Source organism: Somniosus microcephalus, chromosome 17 (genome assembly GCF_052327205.1).
Source record: "Somniosus microcephalus isolate GS21.2 chromosome 17, FLI_Smic_1.0, whole genome shotgun sequence".
Taxonomy (NCBI): Eukaryota; Metazoa; Chordata; class Chondrichthyes; order Squaliformes; family Somniosidae; genus Somniosus; species Somniosus microcephalus.
This window is the reverse complement of record NC_141003.1, coordinates 52,464,445-52,487,977: the sequence shown is the minus strand read 5'-3', so window position 1 is coordinate 52,487,977 and position 23,533 is coordinate 52,464,445. Positions and strand designations below refer to the sequence as shown.

General features: G+C 47.4%; 1 protein-coding gene across 1 annotated transcript in view; it reads left to right on the top strand.

The window, feature by feature from the left end:
- The window catches only part of LOC147105710 (transcriptional regulator QRICH1-like), a 121,801-nt gene that overhangs the window by 52,524 nt on the left and 45,744 nt on the right, over positions 1-23,533 (top strand). The window lies entirely within an intron of this gene.

Here is a 23,533-nt window from a genome sequence, read left to right as displayed (position 1 = left end):
CTGGAGTGGGAACTCCCAGTGTAGGGAATCCCCATCCCTGTTTCCTCCCCCTTGGTATCATTTGCCTTGTAAGGGACAGGTTCCGCCCCTTACAAGATAAACTGAAAGCTCCCAGATATGGCGAAGGGCCCTGCTACTCTTTCCAGGGAGTTCAGCCAGTCTCCGGCCTGAGTTACAGTGGGATACCAGCAAAACTCCCACAGGATTTCAGCCCCTCAAAAATCAGAACACCGTAAATGAACAGAGAGGCAGGATCTACCAATGAAAAAGAGGAATTGAATTAATTAAATGTTCAAAAAATCCTTTCTCATCTATTTTTCGTTAGCCAGGCCTTAAACATGACAAAAAAATAAAAATAAGGTTTATTACATAAACAAGACATTCAAGATTAAGCCATCTTAATATTATGATTAAACTTTTATTAACATTTTTACCCAGAGGTCTCAGCCTCTCTGAAAAGCCTAGGGTTTGAGTTGATATTCATCCCAGAACTGTCACTCTGTCACAAGAAAAAAAGTTACCCCTGTGCTAGCAATTTCCAAAATGCTGCAGTGTGAACATGTGAATCTGAAGAATCTCCTAATATCATTCTATCAGCTAACTTGAAATTTTAAGGCTATATTTAGCTCTTCAAAAAGAGAGAAAAATGCCCACTTTTAATTGAGATTGAACACACCCACCACAAGAAAATCATGACACAAAGGCAAACACATGAGCAAAGCTCATTAAATCCATACACCTCTAGTACTGCACAACTCAATAAAAATCAATTAGCATTTAACACATTTAGCAGTGTGTCATCCTTTCATTGTGCAGAAAATAAGTGTCAGAAGTTCAAAAGGACTTGACTCCTGAGATCTCCCCTGTGGGTGTCTGGAAAATCCATGTGTGCAGTTTAGATAGCTGACTTGTGTTACAATCAGTCACAGCTTCCCTGCTAAGCCTAAATCACCTTATGCACTGCCTCTGTCATGCTCAAATAGCTGGCTCCTCTGTCTGATGTAATGGGCTAGAAATTCATTATAGCCCAGGAATGGGTGGTGTAATTAGAAAAGTTGGAGAATTAGCGCCAGGCGCTAATGCTTTAGACTGCATGCAAAATTCATGCTCACTGCTCAAAGAAATGATTGGAGTCCTAATTCAAGTCTTAAAGCCCAAGCTCATTGGCGTAACACTTAAAGGGTTCCCAGGCCGCCCCCCTTTTCTGCGGCCTGGAGGATTCTGTTTTTCATGTATATATGGAGTGTGAGAGGTTGCAGTCCCATGTGATCTTTGGTCACCCGGTGCGGAGGGGAGTGGGCAGATCGGAGGACCTCCTCATAGGGCTGCTCCTGGGCCTGGCCAAAGTGGCCATTAATTGGTCCAGGCAGCGGGCGGTCGTTCGGCCCGGCTGCCTGCCACTCTTCCGCGGCCACGTTTGCGCCCGGGTGGCCCTGGAGATGGAGCATGCAGTGTCCGCCGGCACGCTCGAGGCCTTCCGCGACCGGTGGGCACCACGGGGACTGGAGTGCATCATTACGCCCGGGAACCAAATTTTAATTTAATTAATTAAGTTTCCTTTAATGTTTTAAGTTAAGTTGCAGTTTATTTGTTTGTGTGTGCACCAAAAAGAGTACACTCAAAGGGTGGACCAATATTGGGTGCAGTGTAATTGCAAGTCATGATTGCCACAGGCTTTTTCCAGTTCTTAAAGGGGAGGTTCATTGATGCTGCAGAACCTCGTTCACAGCATTGCTGGCTGTCCAGCTGCCTCAGCAAGCAGCAGCAGGTCAAGGAGAAGGAACCGAAGGACTGAAGCAGCTGTACTCATGCAAGATCCACACCCCAGGGAAGAGAGCCCGCAAATTCAACGATCAAACATTGTAGGTGTTGGTGTTTGCTGTGGAGAGATGGAGGGTGATGCTCTACCCGGCAAGTGGCAGGAGGCTCTCGCTGCCAGTCTTCCGCACCATGTGGAGGGAGGTAGCGCAGCACATCTCGGGCAGCACTCTGGACCCCAAGATCCACACACAGTGCAGGAAGAAATTTAACAACCTCACTCGGGTGGTCAGGGTGAGTAAATGCTTCTACAAATGCTATGTACCACCATCTGAACCACAATCTTCACACACTGCCCAAAGCACCACACCCACCAACAATCTCTACCTTCCAACATTCACATCCACATCTCACACCTTGCACACAATGACAGCCATTAAACTATGGCAGTCACATCACCCAAACACATTGATCCACACTCACTCACACACTTTCTTTTCTCTTGCAGGCCAAGGTGGCTCACAACAGGAGAAAGCAGGAGTGCACAGGCGGGGGACAAGCCAACACCCAACCACTGTCTATGCTGGAGAATAGAGTGCTGCAGATTATTGGGCGTTGGTGGTTCATTGGTTGGTGGTGACAACAACGGTATGTTCATCCCTACTCCTTCTCACATCCCTCTTCCCCCTCACCCCACAAGCACTTCGCACTTTCCAGCTAATCAGACTGTATGTATGCTTTTCTCCCTTCCTGCCCCCCTCCCCTCATCCTAATCTGACTCTTGTGGCTTTATGCTTTCAGGTAATGAGCAAGTACCTGAGCAGCCTGTCCCTGAGGGCACCGTAGAGAGCGAGGTGGGAGAAGAGGAGGAGGAAGAACACACTGCATCACTGCACAGGGTGAGGCACAGGGGACAAGTGGGCTGCAGCAAGGCCAGGGGGAAAGGGTAGCTCGGGGGCCAGCTCCCCGGAGGGCGAGTTCGCATGCGAATCTCAAGCTGGTCTCATGCAGTCTCAGCTTGATGCCACGCAAGCTCTGACTGCTGCCATCGTGGCTGGGTCTCTCACCGTCGACCGGGGCTTTCAAGGTGTCGGAGCAGGCCAGCAATCTGTGCGCCAACAGATTGCTAGGGATGCTGAGGTGCTGCTCCGGGGGAGTGGCAGTGGGTTAGTGGAGCAAGAACCTGCTGTCCTCTCTCAGGATAACAGCATTCCTGCTCCCACCATGGCCATTGCCCTTGTCGCTGCCTGTCATCCAGCCAGCCCAGACTGCTGCCGCCCATGCTGAGGTGGTGCAGTCTACAGCTGGGCCGTTGAGGGCGTCCTTCAAGGCCATCTAAAGTCTCCTGCACGGACACTCAGCAGTCTTCCACCAGCCCTGCTGAAGCCACTGGGTCAACACTTCGTAGGAGCACTAGAATAGGCAAAGCCACAGTAACGACAGGCACTAAGGGATTGCACAAGGCTGAATAGGTAATATTTTTGTGTTCACTGATTAATGACAAATTTATTAATTCAGTTTGGATTCTTTTGTGGTGTCTCTCATTTCAGCTTTATACAGTGATATGGCCTGCAACAGGGATGGAATGATAAGGGTGTGGTGAGCAATGGGGATCTGGGGTTTAATTCATTCGAACCGCAGTCTGATGAGGCGGTCACAGAATGAGACTGTTGCACTATGTGAAACTGACAAGATGGCAGTGAAACTGCACTCACCTACAGTGGCAACTCATTACTGATGATCCCTTTAAATACTGGCCTCCTTAACGCCTCCTGTTATCACCTCCGGGGGGGTGATAATGACTTACCGCCTGGGCGTGGCAAGATGAACAACTCCCACTAACTTGGCCGGGAGGTTTGCGGCGGCGGTAACAGTCTGTGCCCAGAGATCGTGACGTCATTGCCGTGCGCATCGCCCCGGACCCAAAATTCGGTTCCGCCCCCTGCAGCATCGCCGGGCAAAAACACCAACAGCTGCAGGAGGCGTTGTTCGGGAGGCCGGGCGCTTCGGGGGTGGAAGTTAAAGGGGAGTTTGCCGAGGTAAGTAGCAAAACTTCTAAAATGTTTTTTTCCAATTCTCCTGGGCCGCGATCGATCTGCCTGGCGCTCTGCTGGAGTGCATGGGGTTGAACGGGCTGGATCGCGGCCGCCGTCGGGGACCAGCTAACTGGTCCCAATGCAGAGCCTGCAACAATGGCCCTTCCCTTTAAGGGAGGGAAGGAGCCTTGGATCACGGCAACGCTGCACGGGACACTGTGCAGCGCTGCACCTCCCCCGCCCCGCCTGCGTCCTTTAGCGCTCCAGGAAGGAAGTGGAGCACTTGATTTAGCGCTCCATTTCCTTCCTGGAATGCAAACACCAAATTTAGGAAAAGCTGGGCATCCTTAGCTCCTGGCGCTAAGTTTCCCAGCTTTCAAAAGTTACCGCCCCCAAACGGGACGAGACCGAATTTCTAGCCCACTGCCTTTAAAATAAAAATGCTTTCTATGCGTCAGTAATTGCTGAATGTCTTGGACTGCCTGGCAGAGAGCTTGCGCAACATGTCAGAAAGTGTGGAGGAGTCCACTATCAACTTGTGTGGGGTTCTGCCGCACGGCATCAACACTCTGCAGTCAACCAATAGAAGCTGCAGCCAGGCCTTCCTTGCAGGAGTCTGTGGCACCAGTGCTAAAATGTCATGGGAAGATTATACAGGGGCCATGCAGGATCTAGGCTCAACCATCTCCTCCACCTTTGACAGGCGGGGACATCGAATGGATGGGGGCTTCAGTCAGATCACAGATCTCGTACAGTCTGCTCCCTCGCAGATCAGTGGAAGTGCTGAGCTGCACCCCACTGGCAGGGGCAGTCATGCAGTGGGAATGGAGCGTGTTACCTTCTCGCAGGATGACAGCACACCTGCACCCTCACCACCCTCTCAACCAATATCCACCCTGGTGTCGGGGCCTGCTGGGCCAGACTGCCCCAGCAGCTGTCATCGAATAGAATCATAGAATAGTACAGCACAGAAGGAGGCCAATTAGCCCATCGAGTCTGCACCAGCTCTTTCGAAGAGTAATCCAGTTAGTCCCACTCCCCCTGCTCTTTCCCCATAGCCCTGCATGTTTTTCTCCTGCAAGTATTTATCCAATTCCCTTTTGAAGGCTACTATTGAATCTGTATCCACCGCCCTATCAGGCGGTGCATTCCAGATCATAACCACTCGTTGCAAAAAAAAAGTTTTTCCTCATGTTGTCTCTGGTTCTTTTGCCAATCACCTTAAATCTGTGCCCTCTGGTTATCGACTCTTCAGCCATTGGAAACAGTTTCTCTTTATTTACTCTTTCTAAACCCTTCATGATTTTAAACACGTCTATCAAATCTCCTCTTAGCCTTCTTAGCTCTCGGGAGAACAACCCCAGCTTCTCCAGTCTATCCATGTAACTGTAATCCCTCATCCCTGGAACCATTCTAGTAAATCCCTTCTGTACCCTCTCCAAAGCCTTCATGTCCTTCCTAGAGTGTGGTGCCCAGAATGGGATACAATACTCCAGCTGGGGCTGAACTAGTGTTTTATATCGGTTTAGCATAACTTCCTGGGTTTTGTACTCTGTGCCTCTATTTATAAAGCCCGGGATCCCATACGCTTTATTAACTGCTTTGTTAACCTGTCCTGCCACCGTCAAAGATTGGTGCACAAACACCCCCAGGTATCTCTCTTCTTGCACTCCCTTTTAAAATTGCACAATTTAGCATATATTGTCTCTCCTCATTCTTCCTACCAAAATGCACCACGTCACACACTTTTCTGTATTGAATTTCAAGCTGTTACAGTCTGCAGCTGGGTCCTCTCAGACTGGAGGTGCATTAAGCCATGCAAAATTTCCATAACACTGAGCAGATGCACAACGTCATGATAGTATTGCATTACATTATGGAGTTTAGTTGGGTACAGTAGGCAGAGAAGGTTATTCCATTCATCACACTCCTGAGAAATAACAGTCCTGCTTGCAGCTGCAGGATGTAGCCAGGCTTCCCTCGAGTCCATGACAGGAAAGTCTGTGGGGATTCTAAAGCTAACTCCAGTTCTTTTGTAGCGAATGCACAAGCAATCAGAGCATGATCCTGTGAAAGATCCTCCGAGGAGTTTCCATAATGTAAGGCTGAAAATTACTGTCGGCGATATTAGTGAATAAATGCTTAATACGACCTGGATGAAGAGGTCAAATTTATGAAGGCTTATCACCTCCGGTTCACTCTTGGTAGTATCCTGGGATCCGTATATACTTCTTCTTCTTAGGCAGTCCCTCGGAACTGAGGATGACTTGCTTCCACATTAAAAATGAGCTCGCAGGTGACTGATGAGTCCAATGCGGAACCTACAGTCTCTGTCACAGGTGGGGCAGACGGTGGTTGAAGGGGCGGGTGGGTGGGGTGCTTGGGTTGACGTGCGCTCCTTGCGCTGCCTGCGCTTGGCTTCCGCTTGCTCCCGGCGAAGAGACTCGAGGTGTTCGGCGTCTTCCCGGATGCTTCTCCTCCACTTTGTGCGGTCTTGGGCCAGGGATTCCCAGGTGTCGGTGGAGATGTTACACTTTTTCAAGGAGGCTTTGAGGGTGTCCTTGAAGCGTTTCCTCTGCCCACCTGGGGCTCTCTTGCTGTGCCGGAGCTCCGAGTAGTGCACTTGTTTTGGGAGTCTCGTATCGGGCATGCGGACAATGTGACCCGTCCATCGGAGCTGATTGAGCGTGGTTAGATCTTCGATGCTGGTCTGAGCAAGAACACTGACGTTGGTGCACCTATCCTGCCAATGGATTTGCAGGATTTTGCGGAGGCAGCGTTGGTGGTACCTCTCCAGTGCTTTGAGGTGCCTGCTGTACATGGTCCATGTCTCTGAAGCATATAGGAGGGCGGGTATTACTACTGCTCTGTAGACCATGAGCTTAGTGCCGGGTTTGAGGTCCTGGTCTTCAAACACTCTCTTCCTCAGGCGACCGAAGGCTGCACTGGCACACTGAAGGCGGTGTTGGACTTCGTCGTCAACGTCTGCCCTTGTTGACAGTAGGCTCCCGAGGTATGGAAAGTGGTCCACGTTGTCCAAGGCCTTGTCGTGGATTTTGATAATCGGGGGGCAGCACTGTGTGGTGGGGGCAGGTTGGTAGAGGACCTTTGTCTTACGGATGTTTAGTGTAAGGCCTATGCTCTCGTACGCTTCGGTGAAGGTGTTGACGATGGTTTGGAGTTCGACCTCCGAGTGAGCGCAGACGCAAGCATCGTTTGCATACTGGCTTATTACAAGGCTTATCACCTCAGGTTCACTCTTGGTAGTATCCTGGGATTCGTATATACAGACCACAGCAGTTATACATGGGGATATCCGAGGAATCCTCTTTTCTCTCTTTGCTATTTTAACTCCCGCCGCAACCTGTTCATTTTAAGTGGGTTAATTCTTCCACTAAAATAGTGGACAGAGTGTGATGAACAGAATTACCTTCTCTGCCTACCATACCCAACCAACAACAACAACTTGTATTTCTATAGCGCCTTTAATGTAGTAAAACGTCCCAAGGCACTTCACAGGATTATTTTAAGACAAAGAAAATGACACCGAGCCACACAAGAAAAAATTAGGGCAGGTGACCAAAAGCTTGGTCAAAGAAGTAGGTTATAAGGAATGTCTTAAAAGGAGGAAAGAGAAGTAGAGAGGCGGCGAGGTTTAAGCAAAGTGCACACTGTAATGCAATACTCTCATGACGTGGTGCATTTGCTCCACATTATGGAAATTTTTATGACTTCACGCACAATGTCCCATGGCCATAAATCCTTGTTGTGTTTGATGTATATAAATTATGAATATTCTAGATGACAGGGAATTAATATAATTAAAAATGCCAGTGATACATACGCTATAAATGTGCAGATTAAGTGTTCGCACACTAATATTAACAAAAGAAATATCTAGGCTGTAATGTTTTGCTGAAACATCTGTCTCTGCAGGAAACCTGATTGCTGCTTGTGTATAGAGTGTATAGATTTCCATAATCCAGTTTATCAGCAAGGCCAACCAGAGAAACAGGTTTTTGGAGTGGCTGAGAATAAAGGCAAACTCCAGAGATCAATTTAGACTTCCCAATAATCCCCAGCTAGGTGCGCACACCTGAAGGCTAACCAATTAACATTGCTTCAAAACAGCACACCTACACATGGAACTTAAAACTATCAAGGAAATGTTTACTGTTTATTGTAGAATTAGCTGAATTGTTCAGTCCATGACCTAGCGACCACCCTATACAATTTCCAGGGGACTCTGTTTACCCAATAGACGATAGATTTACAATATATTAAATGTTTAAACAGAAAATTGCTGTTTTCTGAATGTTCTCTCAGTATTTAACAGACTGGCCTCGATTTTCTTGGGCTCTACACAGGACACGGAGCCTCGCAGCAGGTTAAAAATATTTAGCTCATAACCTCGCTCGCTCGCTGCTACCGTCCTGCTCTTGATTTCCTGATGTACATTTTGACAGGCAAAAAGTGGGCCTCGCTGTGGGCCTGCGTAACCCTTGTTTGCATTGGGACATTACGTAACTCGGGTCCCAGATCGGCTCTTTCAACAGCGAGCTGTGAGCTGCTTGCCTGTGTAAAAAGGGTGCATCTTTTTAAAGAGGCCTGGCCTCCCTTGAATATTGTCTCAAAGCTGGCTTGCTGCAGTTGCGTTTTGCAACATTGTCATGGTGATTTTCTGCCTGAGCATTTTCGCCAACCTGCATTTTTGTTCTTTTTGGCAGCAGAAGGGTGAAATGCTGCAAGTCACATTCGCCTGCAGTCCTCTTTACTGCTGCAGCCAAGCAAATGGGAGAATGGAAACCCTTCGGGGATTCCAATTGAGCTTCACAACCTGGATGAAGAGGGCAAATTTACGAAGGCTTACCACACCTCAGGTTCACTCTTGCTAGTGTCCTGGGAACCGTATATATAGACCACAGTAGTTATACGTGGGGATCTCTGAGGAAACCGGTTTTCTGTGGCTCCGCTTCATCAGAGAGTCGGTGACCGAGTTGGACCACCAGCTGCAGCCTTCTCTGCAGATCACCTCCAGTGATGCAACAGCGCTAGCGGTGAAGCTGACAGCAGGCTTAACTTTTAATATCACAGGATTCTTTCAGGCCACAGTGAGGAACGTCAGTCAGTCAGTTGTGTAAGGATTCACCAACAAAGTTACAGGTGCCTGGGAACATTTTACAGCAAGTAACAAGTTACAGGTGCCATGTTTGCCAGGAACGGTATCTTCATCATTTTCCAAGGGTAAGTCTCGAGCGGGCTCAGAACTTTTCAGACTGGGGTCTTTCCCTGAGCGCGCAGCATTGTTGATGGAACCCATGTGGCCTTCAGAGTGCCACATGAGAACTCCAACATGTTATTCAACAGGAAGGCCTTCAGTGCAGACAGTTGGTGATCACAAAAATATAATCCTTCACATCTAAACCTGTTTCCTAGGGAGTAACTATGAACCTTTTATTCTGCACTAGTCCACAGTGCCATAACTATTTGAGTGCTCAGATCCTGCTAGCTGGCCCAATTTTCCTAATGGGCGCCAACCAGCATTTAGACCTCGCTCCTACGCACGTTTTCCATGCACAGGGAGCTCATTCTACTGAAGGAATGGCCTTCAGAAGTCATAAGAATGACAACCTTCTGATTTTACCTTTTGCATGGGAAGCTGGCAGCGACTGGAGGAGGGTGGGGCCACAGCCACATCCTGTCCCCACTTGAGAAGGAGGTGTACTTGTTTGGCATACTGACCTCTACCTAGTGGAAGCTGAACGCCAACTCTCCGACACCTCCTCCTACCTCCACCTGGACCATGACCCCACTACCGAACATCAAACCACCGTTTCCAAGACTGTCACTGACCTCATCTCCTCTGGAGATCTTCCCCCCGCTGCCACCAACCTCATAGTTCCCCAACCCCGCACAGCCCGCTTCTACCTCCTTCCCAAGATCCACAAACAGGACTGCCCTGGTAGACCCATCGTTTCAGCCTGTTCTTGCCCCACGGAACTTATCTCTTCCTATCTTGACTCTATCTTTTCTCCCCTTGTCCAGTCTCTTCCTACCTACATCCGCGACTCTTCGGACGCCCTCCGCCACTTTAACAGTTTCCAGGCTCCAACCGCTTCCTTTTCACCATGGACGTACAATCACTCTACACCTCCATCCACCACCAGGATGGCCTGAGGGCGCTCCGCTTCTTCCTTGAACAGAGGCCCGACCAGTCCCCATCCACCACCACCCTCCTCCGCCTGGCTGAACTTGTTCTCACATTGAACAACTTCTCCTTTAACTCCACTCATTTCCTCCAAATCAAAGGTGTTGCCATGGGTACCCGCATGGGTCCTAGCTATGCCTGCCTTTTCGTGGGCTATGTGGAACAATCTTTGTTCCAGTCCTACTTGGGTCCCCTCCCTCACCTCTTTTTCCGATACATTGATGACTGTATCGGTGCCGTTTCCTGCTCTCGCCCCGAACTTGACAATTTCATTCACTTAGCCTCCAATTTCCACCCTTCCCTCACCTTCACATGGTCCATCTCTGACTCTTCCCTTCCCTTCCTCGAATTCTCCGTCTCCAACTCTGGGGATAGGTTATCGACAATATTCACTACAAGCCCACTGACTCCCACAGCTACCTGGACTACACTTCCTCCCACCCTGCTTCCTGTAAGGACTCTATTCCATTCTCCCAGTTTCTCCATCTCTGCCGTATCTGCTCCGACGATGCCACCTTCCACACCAGTGCTTCAGACATGTCTTCCTTTTTCTGCAACCGAGGATTCCCCTCTACCGTGGTTGACACTGCCCTCGACCGTGTCAGTTCTATCTCCCGCACTTCTGCCCTCACCCCTGCCCCTCCCTCCCGGAACCACGATAGGGTTCCCCTTGTCCTCCCCTTTCACCCCACCAGTCTCCACATTCAACGGATCATCCTCCGCCATTTCCGCTACCTCCAAAGTGATCCCACCACCAAACGTATCTTCCCCTCCCCTTTCAGCATTCCGTAGGGACCGCTCCCTCCGAGGCACCCTAGTCCACTCCTCTATCACCCCAAACAGCCCTTCCCCTTCGCCTGGCACCTTCCCGTGCAAGCGGAGATGTAACACCTACCCCTATACCTCCCCCCTTCCCACTGTCCAGGGCCCCAAACACCCCTTCCAGGTGAAACAGCGATTTACTTGTACTTCTTGCAATCTAGTATACTGTATTCGCTGCTCACGATGCGGTCTCCTCTACATTGGGGAGACCAAACGCAGATTGGGTGACCGCTTTGCGGAACACCTCCGTTCAGTCCGTAAGGGTGACCCCGAGCTTCCGGTCGCCTGTCATTTTAATTCACCGCTCCATTCCCACTTGGACCTCACCGTCCTTGGCCTCTTGTATTGTTCCACGGAAGCTCAACGTAAACTCGAGGAACAGCACCTCATCTTCCGATTAGGCACTCTGCAGCCTTCCGGACTCAATATTGAGTTCAACAATTTCAGATCATAACCTCGGCCCCTATCACACATTTTTTCTTGTAATTTTTCCACTCCTTTTCCCCCCCCTCTTTCCTTTTGTTTCTCTCTCACACCTGGCAGCTATCTCTTGCCCTGCCAGTACACTTTACACCTAATCTCAGCCTATTACCATCTCGTCTAGCTCTTTTACTTCTTTTGTTTCTTTCACTTCTTTTGTCCGATCGCAGCCCTGCCTTCGATCTATTTTCTTTTCTTTCCAGTTTTGAAGAAGGGTTCGACCCGAAACGTCAACTCAAATTTCTCTCCACGGATGTTGCCTGACCTGCTGAGTTTGTCCAGCATTTTCTGTTGTTATTAAGGAGGTGTTGAACATTGTTTGTTGGGGTGGGGGGGTCAGCTGCTTTCAGGAGTCATTCATCTCTCTGCTTACCCTTGACACTAAAAGCTAACCCTTGTCCCTTTCTTCCATTGCAGAGGCAGAAAATGTAGAGGGTACAGGACGAGGAGGGCAGCACCCATGAAGATGCAACGTCATTTGATTTTTACTCTGCCAAGCACCAGCACAGAGATTGGCACCACCTGTAGTTTAGATGGTGGGCTGGAGGAGTCTTCACATGGCAAATTACTGAGCAAAAGTGCGTATGAGCTAGGGCAGGAACCAGCTTGTCAGAGCGCAACCTTGTTTCCTTGTCCTACTGCAGAGGACTCGGAAGCACACCTTGAGGGCCCAGACATAATTCTGAGACAGATCTTTGGATCTGTGGGAGTTTTCTCAACATTGGTTAAAGAAATTGGTTACTGCGCTGTTAATACTCTGCTGACCGGGCATTAACAGCCCAATTCACTAAAAATGGGTTCTACTCATTCTAAGGACCTGTGCCTCCATAATCTTTTGTGACCTTTAGAACCCTAGCTATCTCAAAGTCCCATCTTTGCATTGTTAAGGTCCTTATGTCAGCGTGCCTCTGATGGCTTAGCAGAACAGTCTGAGGTAGAAAACCTGAAGCAGCAATTTTGATTTTTCCCGTCAATTTCCTTTCAATACTTTTATAGAAAATTATCAGTTAAGCAAGGATATTTTGCTTTAGGATTGTTAGCTTGCTTCCTCCTCAATTATTTAGAATATTGTATTGATTAAGCTAGTTCAAATAGAAAATAGTTTATTAGAAGTCAACACCACACACTGCATAATTTATTCTCAACTCAACACTATTTTAGCACAAGCATCATTCTTTTGTGATCAGCTGGAATCCAAATTTATGCTTCAAGAGAAATTGTATTGATTAGGAAACTTGAAATTGGACGTCGTTTTGCCCATTTCACAGGTGCAAAACGGGGGCAAAAGATCCAATTTTGCGAGGCTGTGTCCCCAAGGGCACTGTAAGTACATCCGACACCATCTTGGCTTGGACAATGTTCAGGCATCCTTGCCGACGACCTTAAACAGGCACTAGGCCCCGTGCTTCTGCTTATTCCTGTTTAATAACTCCTCTCCGAAATTGGCCAGCAATTGAGTGGAGCATGCACCGAGTGTGCTACGCTCAGTTTTTCTCATTCTTTCTACCCCTTGACCAAACACCTTATAAGGGCTGTTGGAGGTCGCCAACAGAAAGGTAGTTTTTTTTCTTTTTAACTTACCTTACTGTGGCGCCAAGAGGAGCAGGAGTTATTAATGCGTTCATATGAAATTCCTCCATCTTCTATTTTAATGAAGGTGAAATAGGTTAATGTCTTTGGTAAAATAGCAAAGAGAGTTCATACGAGGAGATTAATGTGTTTGCTACTAATATGGTACAACATAATTTCAACTGATAGCTGGTCTCAGTTACATTGAGGACTCCTGTTTAAAGATTTTAAATAAATTGTCTAAAAATCTTCAATTCATGCAGAAATATGAATGCTTTACACCTTTTGTTACTGTATATTGCTTTCATTCAACTTAAAACTATTAATTTTATCATTGCTATGCTTTGCAAAATCTGCAGTAACAAAACCCAAATACATTTTCAATGTATTATTCTCATCTTACTTCATAGCCTTACCTTGAGTCTCATAGAATCAGCTACCATTGTTTGGGGTTTGTTTTGATAAAAGAATCTGGAAATACTGGCGAATCAAATTACTAATTGCATGGTAATAACATACTTACAGTAATGCTGACCTACAAATTTTGACTGGGATTACTTGGCGACAACATTTGTTGGTGTACTGATGCACTGCGCCACCATGTGGTCGGATGCAGGGATGCACACATGTATCATAGAAACATAGAAGATAGGAGCAGGAGTAGGCCATTCGGCCCCTTGAGCCCGCTCCGCCATTTAATGAGATCATGGCTGATCATCCAAATGCAGTACCCTGTCCCTGCTTTCTCCCCATATCCCTTTAGCCTCAAGAAATATATCCAACTCCTTCTTGAATATATTTAATGAATTGGCCTCAACTGCCCTGTGTGGCAGAGAATTCCACAGGTTCACCACTCTCTGGGTGAAGAAATTCCTCCTCATCTCAGTCCTAAATGGCTTACCCCTTATCCTTAGACTGTGACCCCTGGTTCTGGACTCCCCCGCCATCGGGAACATCCTTCCTGCATCTAGTCTATCTAGTCCTGTTAGAATTTTATAAGTTTCAATAAGATCCCCTCTCATTCTTCTAAACTCTAGCGAATATAAGCCTAATCGACCCAATCTCTCCTCATACGTCATTCCTGCCATCCCAGGTATCAGTCTGGTGAATCTTCGCTGCACTCTCTCCATGGCAAGAACATCCTTCCTCAGATAAGGCAACCAAAACTGCACACAATACTCAAGGTGTGGTCTCACCAAGGCCCTGTACAACTGCAGCAAGACATCCTTGTTCTTGTACTCGAACCCTCTCGCTACGAAGGCCAGCATACCATTTGCCTTCTTAACCGCCTGCTGCACCTGCATGCTTACCTTCAGCGACTGGTGCACAAGGACACCCAGGTCTCGTTGCACTTCCCCTTTTTCCAATCTATTGCCGTTCAGATAATAATCTGTCTTCCTGTTTTTGCCAGCGAAGTGGATAACCTCGCATTTATCCACATTATACTGCATTTGCCATGCATCTGCCCAATCACCCAACCTGTCCAAATCGTTCTGGAGTTTCTCTGCATCCTCCTCACAGCACACACGCCCACCCAGCTTTGTGTCGTCTGCAAACTTGGAGAAATTACATCTAGTTCCCTCATCTAGATCATTTATATATATATTGTGAATAGCTGGGGTCCTAGCACCGATCCCTGTGGTACCCCACTAGTCACTGCTTGCCACTCGGAAAAAGACCCGTTTATTCCAACTCTTTGCTTTCTGTCTGCCAACCAGTTCTCTATCCAAGTCAGTACCTTGCCCCCAATCCCATGTGCGGGACCTTATCGAAAGCCTTCTGAAAGTCCAAATACACCAAATCCACTGGTTCTCCCTTATCTATTCTACCAGTTATACCCTCGAAAAATTCCAGTAGATTAGTCAAGCATGATTTACCTTTTGTAAATCCATTTTGACTTTGTCCGATCCTGTCACTGTTTTCCAAGTGCTCTGCTATTACATCTTTTATAATGGACTCTAGCATTTTCCCCACTACCGATGTCAGGCTTACCGGTCTATATTTCCCCGTTTTCTCTCTACCACCTTTTTAAATAGTGGGGTTACATTAGCTATCCTCCAATCCATGGGAACTGTTCCAGAGTCTATAGAATTTTGGAAGATGACCAGCAATGCATCTACTATTTCTAGGGCCACTTCCTTAAGTACCCTAGGATGTAGATTATCAGGCCCTGGGGATTTATCGGCCTTCAATCCCATCAACTTCCCCAACACCATTTCCCTACAAATACTGATTTCATTCAGTTCCTCCCTCTCATCAGACCCTATGGTCCCCTACATCTCTGGGAGGTTAACCTTGTCCTCCTTTGTGAAGACAGAACCAAAGTATGTATTTAATTGGTCTGCCATTTCTTTGTTCCCCATTATAAATTCCCCTGATTCTGACTGCAAGGGATCTACGCTTGACTTCACCAATCTTTTTCTCTTCACATATCTATAGAAGCTTTTACAGTCAGTTTTTATGTTCCCTGCAAGCTTACTCTCATACTCTATTTCCCCCCTCTTAATTAATCCCTTTGTCCTCCTTTGCTGAATTCTGAACTGCTCCCAATTCTCAGGTTTGCTGCTTTTTCTGGCCAAATTATATGTCCTCTCCTTGGATCTTATGCTATCCCTAATTTCCCTTGTTAGCCACGGTTGAGTCACTTTTTAAATTTTTTTATGCCAAACAGGGATGAACAAATTCTGTAGTTCATCCATGCGATCTTTAAATGTCTGCCATTGCCTATCCACCGTCAACCCTTTAAGTAACGTTCCCCAATCCATCCTAGCCAACTCGTGCCTCATACCATTATAGTTTCCTTTATTGAAATTCACTGTGTTTGCTATCTTGGTCAGCCTAATGGGCAAAGGCACAACTTGCAATGAAACACTTTTCTACAGGGAGGAGAAGAATCAGAGCGTTCCACCCCATCTTGCACCAGTAAACCTCTTAATGGGTAGTGTCATTGCTTTGAAAGTCTGCCCACCAGGGATAGCATGTGGTGCAGAGGGATCTAAAATATAAAGGAAGTTAAAAATAAAATAAAAATGGGTCTTTAGTAACTTAGCACCAGGAATGTAATCTCAAAACTAAGTAATCAATTATATTGGTGGAAAAGAATTGTAAATAATTTAGGAATTATACATTAGAAAATTTAGCTTGGATTTTCCTCCTCTTACTGCCTAATTTCTAGACATCATTGAGGCAGGCGGGATCCTTACTTACCTTTTCACCATTTGTTCTGGTGGATGCAGGAAGTGCACACCAAAAATAAGCTGGCATATTCAAATGAGATGGCAATGACATGGTGTTGGCTATCTTCGATTTTCAGTCATTTCTATCTCATTTGCACTCAGAGATAATCACACCAAGGGTTGCTAAGTCACTGGGGAATAGGTCAAAGTCAATTTAAAGAGCTAAGCACAGAAAAGCTTTGCAGAATCTTTATTTCTCTGCTGATCTTTTGTTTGTTCTGCTCCTGACAATTACTTTAGAATCTGCCTTTCCACCATTTGCTGTGGTGCTACCTCCCGCCCCTCCTCCTCTTCAGACAGGGCACAATAGGTTTCCAATCATCAATGCAAATCTAACAACCCTAGCTTTAAGAGATAGTTCAGATTCCCGTTCCCCAGAGAAGCACCCATTATAAATAGGCGAGGAGAACACTGAACCCTCAACCAACCATAAGAAATCTGGTACGAGACATTTGAATAATTTGGGTATGTAAAGCGTGGTTTGCCATACATACAGCAAGGCCTACATTTGGACAGCAAAATTTCCCATTGGAAGATCAGGTGATGTGTGAAGTGCAAGGTCAGAGACCTAATTTCCTGACCCACATTCCCACCAGATAAGTGGTGAACAACCAGGACCTACTCCAGCCAAAGACTAAAGAATGCTCGGGGGGGGGGGGTTTGAAAACATATGTCACAATGATGGTTTTGAAAGGAACAGTACCTGAGGAGAGGGATCATAGAATCGTAGAAATTTACAGCACAGGAGGCGGCTATTTGGCCCATCTTGTCCATGCCGGCCGACAAATAGCTATCCGCCCTAATCCCACTTTCCAGCACTAGGTCCGTAGCCTTGTAAGTTACGGCACTTCACATTTAAAAAGTACTTGGATGTGCACTTGATGAGGGAGTCTGCCTCTACCACCCTTTCAGGCAGTGAGTTCCAGAACCCACCACCCTTTGGGTGAAAAAAATTCTCCTCAAATCCACTCTTAAACCTCTGAGCAATTACTTTAAATCTATACCCCCTGACTATTGACCCTTCTGCTAAGAGAAATAGGTCCTTCCTATCCACTCTATCTAGGCCCTTCATAATTTTATACACCTCAATTAGGTCTCCCCGCAGCCTCCTCTGTTCCAAAGAAAACAACCCCAGCCTATCCAATCTTTCCTCATAGCTAAAATTCCCCAGCCCAGGCAACATCCTCATAAATCTCCTCTGCAACCCCTCTGCTGCAATCACATCCTTCCTGTAATGTAGTGACCAGAACTGCATGCATTATTCTAGCTGTAACCTAACTAGTGTTTTATACAGTTCAAGCATAACCTCTCTGCTCTTACATTCTATGCCTTGGCTAATAAAGGCAAGTATCCCATATGCCTTCTTAACCAGCTCATCTACCTGTTCTACTACCTTCCGGGATCTGCGGACATGCACTCCAAGGTCCCTCTGATCTTCTGCACTTGAATGTCCTACCATTTATAAGTGTATTCCCTTGCCTTGTTAGCCCTCCCCAAATGCATTACCTCACATCCGTCTTTATCTTGTGATCTGGATGCTGAAATTGTACCAATGGGGAGGAAACCTTATTTCGTACCACTTGCTAATATTAAAGGATCGGGGGCAACTTGATGATTTGCATTTCGCTTTACAAGGCCTCACTTAGTGGTAGTGGGGGGAGGGGGCTAGTCTACAGGATAACGTGCTGCGTGCCTGCAGCGAGAGCGCAAACTATCAATAAACGCCGAAATAACAACAGAAAATGCTGGAAAAACTCAGCAGGCCAGGCAACATCCGTGGAGAGAAATTAGAGTCGACGTTTCGGGTGAACCCTTTTTCAAAACTGGAAGGGAAATGAAATAGATGGAAGGCAGGGCTGCGATAGACCAAAAGAAGTGAAGAGACATTAAGAGGTATTCAAAACCAGACGAGATGGTAATAGGACAAGTGGAGACAAAAGACGGCTCAGATTAGGTGTGAAGTGTACTGGCAGGATGAGAGACAGCTGCCATGTGGGAGAGAGAAAAAAAGGAAAGGGGGGGCGGGGGGAGGGAAAACCCAAAACAAAGGGGTGGGAAAAAAAATATATAAGTAAAAATGTAATAGGGGCCGAGGTTATGATCTGAAATTTTTGAACTCGATATTGAGTCCGGAAGGCTGCAAAGTGCCTAATCGGAAGATGAGGTGCTGTTCCTCGAGTTTACGTTGAGCTTCCGTGGAACAATGCAAGAGGCCAAGGACAATGAGGTCCGAGTGGGAATGGAGCGGTGAATTAAAATGACAGGCGACCGGAAGCTCGGGGTCACCCTTACTGACTGAACGGAGGTGTTCTGCAAAGCGGTCACCCAATCTGCGTTTGGTCTCCCCAATGTAGAGGAGACCGCATCGTGAGCAGTGAATACAGTATACTAGATTGCAAGAAGTACAAGTAAATCACTGTTTCACCTGGAAGGGGTGTTTGGGGCCCTGGACAGTGGGAACGGGGGAGGTATAGGGGCAGGTGTTACATCTCCTGCGCTTGCACGGGAAGGTGCCAAGCGAAGGGGAAGGGCTGTTGGGGGTGATAGAGGAGTGGACTAGGGTGTCTCGGAGGGAGTGGTCCCTACGGAATGCTGAAAGGGGAGGGGAGGGGAAGATGCGTTTGGTGGTGGGACCACTTTGGAGGTAGCGGAAATGGCGGAGGATGATCCGTTGAATGTGGAGGCTGGTGGGGTGAAAGGTGAGGACAAGGGGAACCCTATCGTGGTTCCGGGAGGGAGGGGCAGGGGTGAGGGCAGAAGTGCGGGAGATAGAACGGACACAGTCGAGGGCCGTGTCAACCACGGTAGAGGGGAATCCTTGGTTGAGGAAAAAGGAAGACATGTTGGAAGCACTGGTGTGGAAGGTGGCATCGTCCGAGTGGCGTCAAGGAAAAACAAAACAGAGAGAGAGAGGGTAAAGCAGCAGCCGGGTTCAGGACCGAGCGGCGGAAACGGGAAAGGCGCACAGGAAAACACGCAGAGCACAGCCAGGGCTCAAGGGCTGAACAGTGTCCGCGGGGAGAAGAAGGGAGAGCACGGGAGATGCCATTGAGCCGCGGAGAAGAAGGAAGAGCGTGGGAGACGCCAATTTTAGAAGCCGCAGCGGAGAAGAAGGGCGAGCACGGGAAGAAAGGAAAGCGCGGGAGACGCCATTTTGTGCCAGCGGAGAAGGAAGAGCGCGGGAGATGCCATTTTTGACAGTTAAATCACACCCAGGGATGCCGAAGAGTGGCAGTATCTCTACGTTCGACAATGAAGTCGAAGATTGGGCGACATATGTGGAACGTATTGAGGTGTACTGCAGGGCGAATGAAGTGCCAGATGCTAGGAAAGCACTGGTTTTGTTAAATTCCACGGGTGCAAAAACTTATGGCTTACTGCAAAACCTATTAACCCCAGAGAAGCCCGTGAATAAGAATTTCAAAAGCATAGTAGAAATCCTACAGGACCACTTAAACCCCACACCGCTGCTGAAAGATTTAAGTTCCATAAAAGGAACCAACATAAAGACGAAAGCAATGCTGAGCACTTAACGGAACTGCGCAAGCTATCGAAACACTGCCAGTTTGGAGTGGGACTAGCAGATACGTTAAGGGACAAGTTTGTGTGTGGGCTTCAAAGTGAAGGAACCCAGAAACGGCTTCTATCAGAAAAGGATCTTACGCTGGACAAGGCTTTCAGCATAGCAGTATCACACGAAGCAGCTGCAAGGGGCGCTGCAGAGATACAACGGAGACCGCAAGAATATGGCACCAATGAAATATGGAGCAGGGAAGTGTTATCACTGCGGCAGTACAACACATGACCAGAAGGATTGTTGGTTCAAGGACCAAGTGTGCAGACAGTGTGGAAAAGCAGGACACATAGCAAGAGTTTGAGGGTCTGGGAAGAAAACCAACAGCAAGAAATCTCCACAGGAGAAGTACAAAAAGGTACATAAGGTGATGGACAGTAGTTCAGACGAACAGAAAAGTGATACAGACTCCGGAAGCAAGGAGCTGGGTTGTCTGAAACTACATAAGGTAACCAAAATGGAGGATCACCAGACTATCTGGGTTACACTCAAGATAGACGGAGTCCAAGTGAAAATGGAATTGGACACAGGTTCAGCCCTAACAGTCATAAACCAAAGGGACCACAAGCGGCTATTTTCACATATACCCTTGAAAGCTACAGAGATTGTCTTGAAGACATACACGGGGCAAAAAGTCTACCCCAAAGGAAAAATAAGGGTGAAAGTGATATACAAAGGCCAGGAAATACCTAAAATGGACCTATATGTATATGGAGGACCACCACCACTAGGACGTGAATGGATCCGGAAGATACAATTAGATTGGCATTCCATACAGGCACTGAAGGTTGAGGCCAAAAAGGATGACGACGTCACACCTGGACGACTGTCAAAAATGCTAACTGACGCAAAAGAAGTGTTCCAGGAGGGACTCGGAACACTAAAAGGCATAACAGCAACGATTAAAATAGAGGAAAATGCAAGCCCAAAGTTTCTTAAGGCCAGACCAGTGCCTTATGCGATCCGACCAGCCGTCAAAGCAGAGCTGGAAGGGTTGGAACGTTCAGGAGTACTGTCCAAAGTAGACTGGAGTGAGTGGGCTACACCCATCGTTCCTGTAATGAAGAGGTCGTTGAGTAATACGCCTGGGGAACCAAAGAAGGTCCGCATCTGTGGGGATTTTAAGGTGACAGTGAACCCAGTCCTTCACATGGTACAATATCCGCTTCCACGAATTGAGGATATTTTCGCCTCGCTATCTGGAGGTAAACGCTTCACCAAAATTGATCTAGCCCAGGCGTACTTGCAAATGGGGGTAGAAGAAGCCTCGAAACAATACCTCACGATCAACACTCATAAAGGTCTCTACCAATACAACCGGCTGGTGTTCGGGGTAGCATCGGCTCCGGCTATTTGGCAAAGGGTGATGGATCAAGTCCTGCAAGGGATTCCAGGGACCCAGTGTTATTTGGACAACATCCTGGTCACGGGCGAAAATGACAGTGATCACCTCGCCAACTTGGAGAAGGTGCTCACTAGATTAAAGGAATATGGGCTACGAGCTAATCGCCACAAGTGCGAGTTTTTCCAGAAGTAGATCTCGTATTGTGGCCACGTTATCGATGAAGAGAGGTTACATAAGTCCCCTGAAAAGATTGAGGCAGTAGTCAAGGCTCCAGCACCGGAATATGTGTCACAACTGAGGTCGTTCCTCGGGCTGGTGAACTACTACCATAAGTTCTTACCAAATTTGTCTACAGTATTACACCCACTGAACACCCTACTGCAAACAGGGGTACCATGGAAGTGGAATGACGAACGTAAACGAGCTTTCCAGAAGTGCAAAGAATTGATCACATCAAAAGAGGTGTTGGCCCATTTCAACCCAGCACTACCAATTCATTTGGCATGTGATGCATCACCCTATGGTATTGGAGCGGTGCTGTCGCACAAATTCCCAGACGGGTTGGAGAGGCCAGTAGCCTTTGCGTCTCGGTCACTAACCTCAGCCGAGCGCAACTACGCCCAGATTGACAGGGAGGCCCTCAGCCTAGTATGGGGAGTAAAAAAATTCAACCACTATCTGCATGGGCAGAAGTTCACCTTGCTGACTGACCACCAACCACTTGTCTCCATCTTTAATCCAAAGAAGGGCGTTCCGGTGATGACTGCACAACGGTTACAAAGATGGTCCCTTTTTCTAGGGGCGAACCAATATGAAATAGAATATAAAGGCACGAAACAGCATGGAAACGCTGATGGGCTATCACGCCTGCCACTGCCTACTGTGGAGGAAGCACCAGCAGTGGACCCTATCGAGATATTTTATTAGTGAATAATTGAACGATTGCCAGTAACTAACGTGGATATAGAGGAGACCCGCAATGATTCGACGCTGTCTCGGGTATATGATTTGACAGTGAGGGGATGGCCAACACATGGCGACTCACTGTTGCCAGCATTCTCATCCAGAAGAGAACAGCTGTCAGTATGCCAAGGGACAGTGATGTGTGGATCCCGAGTGGTGATTCCACCCAAGTTAAGGGTGAGAATGGTAAATGAGCTTCATGAAGGTCATCTGGGAGGGGTGAAAATGAAAAGCCTGGCTAGGGCTTATGTGTGGTGGCCGGGGATCGATCAACAAATCGAAGACCTAACCAAGAGCTGCTCAGGATGCCAGAAGGTCCAAAATGCACCACCACATGCCCCTCTACACCCATGGGAGTGGCCCTCCTCTCCATGGCAACGGGTGCATATTGAGTTTGCTGGTCCATTGATGGACTCAGTGTTCTTAATAGCAGTGGATGCTCACTCGAAATGGCCTGAGGTGATAAAAATGTCCTCAACCACTACAGAGAAAACGATTGCAGTCCTACGGACCATATTTGCCAGGAACGGCTTGCCAGAGCAGATTTGCTCTGATAATGGACCACAGTTTGTGTCCAAAGAGTTTCGGAAATTTATGAGAAGGAATGGGGTAAGGCATTACACATCCGCCCCGTATCATCCAGCCACAAATGGATTGGCTGAGAGGTTCGTACAAACCTTTAAAAAGGCGATAAAGGCCATGTGCGACGATGAAATTCCACTACAGCATAAGGTGGACAATTTCCTATTAGTCTACAGAAATGCGACATATGCAGTTACCAACCAGACCCCGGCCATGATGTTCTTTAACCGAAGGTTGAGATCTCGTCTGGATTTGCTCAGACCAAATGTGCGAAGAAATGTTGAGGATAAACAATTCCAGCACATCAATTAGAAGCCGACAAGGAGCTTCAATGTAGGACAACCAGTCTTGGCCCGTGACTACCGAACAGAGAAATGGCAACCTGGAACGATATGCACAAGGCAGGGTCCATTAATGTACACAGTGGATGTCGGGGAGAACATTGTAAGACGCCACGTCGATCAGATCTTAGCGTCACAGGAACGAGTCAACCCCATGTCTCACGTACCTGGGGATGAACCCGACATACCGGTAGCATCTACCTCAGAACCAGTAGCAGTGGAAACCGATGAACTAACCGACGAAAAGGGGCCAGAATCGCCTCCGCACCAAGAACAAGAACCTCAGGAAAGGCGCTATCCCGAAAGGATCAGGAAGCCGCCCCAAAGACTGAATCTATAAATGGACTATTGTTGTTTAATGTGCATGTTAAAGTGTTAATTGTTATTTGAATATTATGGGTACTGCTAATCTAAAAGGGGAGGAATTGTAGTGTATGTACCTTTAAGAGAGAACTACTTTTACAGCTCCTGTATACTGTAGTACCGGCAGTGACCACACCTGTATATAAGCCTTGAGCATGCCTCTGTCCCCCCAGTCTTGAGACTACCCTACTCCAGTAAACACCTGTTGATTGTTAAGTTACAGCATCCGTGTAGTTATTGAAAAACATCATACTCT